Source organism: Trachymyrmex cornetzi, unplaced genomic scaffold (assembly GCF_001594075.2).
Source record: "Trachymyrmex cornetzi isolate Tcor2-1 unplaced genomic scaffold, Tcor1.1 scaffold74, whole genome shotgun sequence".
NCBI lineage: Eukaryota > Metazoa > Arthropoda > Insecta > Hymenoptera > Formicidae > Trachymyrmex > Trachymyrmex cornetzi.
Genome location: NW_017300070.1, coordinates 414,229 through 415,828, shown reverse-complemented (window position 1 = coordinate 415,828; position 1,600 = coordinate 414,229).

Genomic DNA, 1,600 nt, shown 5'->3' with positions numbered 1-1,600 from the left:
TTTCTGTTAGTCAGTGTTTGTCCGTTGAAACAGTCATACATATGTAATTTTATCTCTGGACTTTTTACAATTTTTATACTTTGATTGTCTATTATTGAAAAATATAATTTAATGGAATTGGACTCTGTGATTTTACATTATGATGAATATTAATTATTATTTGCTATGACACTGACTGACAAGAAGATTATGAATATTTCATCTTCGAGTACTTTACTGATTCAATATATTTGATGAAAGTACGCATACTAGCATATTTCATCTTCGAGTTTTTAAATTGTTGACGTATAATGGTGAGTGTTCTATTGTATTTGCTTGAGTAATTATTTAATCAATTAATTGTAGAATTTTGTTAGAACATCAAGAAATTCTGTTCAATCGGCCATCCAACCTTTTGTCAAGCAATTTCGATACATTTGGTTTATGTTCATTCGTTGACGTGGTTTACTATCGAATTTTATTCAGCGTTTTCGAAGTAATGTAAAAATTTTATATTTATCATATATCTGAAGAGGGTCTAATACAAAGACCGAAACATGTTATATTTTGCTATGGAATTTATGTAATAGAATGATTTAATGTAATAGAATTTTGATTATTATTTTTTAATATTGTGCGTTGATATTGACTCTTACATGCCTTGTTTTATATTTGATTTTTAATATACTTTTTTTTTAACATGGCCGGAGACACTACTGCGTCTCCTGATATATACAATAATAAATAATGAATTATTATATAATTTCTATTTTAATTTATTTGAAATCGTAAGTATGGTAATTAATAAATTATAAGTAAATGTTCGAGTAAAAGAGAAACGTCGTATTAACGTGTTCTCACTCATCAGCTGAAAACGGACAATCCACTCAAAAATACACATAGCGGAAAAACGAGTATTGAAAACGGACAATCTCCTTAAAAATACTTGCTATCGTTCCTTCATGATACACTGCGAGTGCTTGCGAGTGCAAGAAACGAGCAAGAACGGCCTAAAAACGGGCTAAAAACGGTCCATATGAGGTCTAAAAACGGTGAAAAATTTTTATAAGGGTATTTCTCACTTGAACACGCATTAGCCGCGAATAACTGCGATAAGTTAAATACGTTGTACTGCACCGATTAAGCTTGCTCGATTAACGGAGTCGACGAAGTTAAGTTAATTAAAGAGACTTTTATGACAAAGATATTCTCGGTGGTTTTCTGATTTGCGATTGCGATTATCTTTCAAGAGATACCGATCAAATACAATCTAATGTATATATAGATATTCCGATTCGAATCCGGATTCTTGGTACAAAGAGCAATTACGTAATTGTTATCTTTGGCGAATGAACAAAATTAAACAAAATAAACGTTTAAAACAAACAGACTCTAATTTGCATTTATTTCTTATTATACAAAAATCCATAATTTGGCCTTTGTTATTTTCATTATATTTCTTGTTTTTAATCAAACTTTTTCTACAATGATACAATCCCAGTAAACAAGAAACGTTTTGAAACATTTCAGTAACGTTGCAGCAACGTTGTAACGTTATTGAAATGTTTCAAAACGTTACTGAAATGTTTCTTACTTAGTAGGAAATTATGCTTTCTTAAAT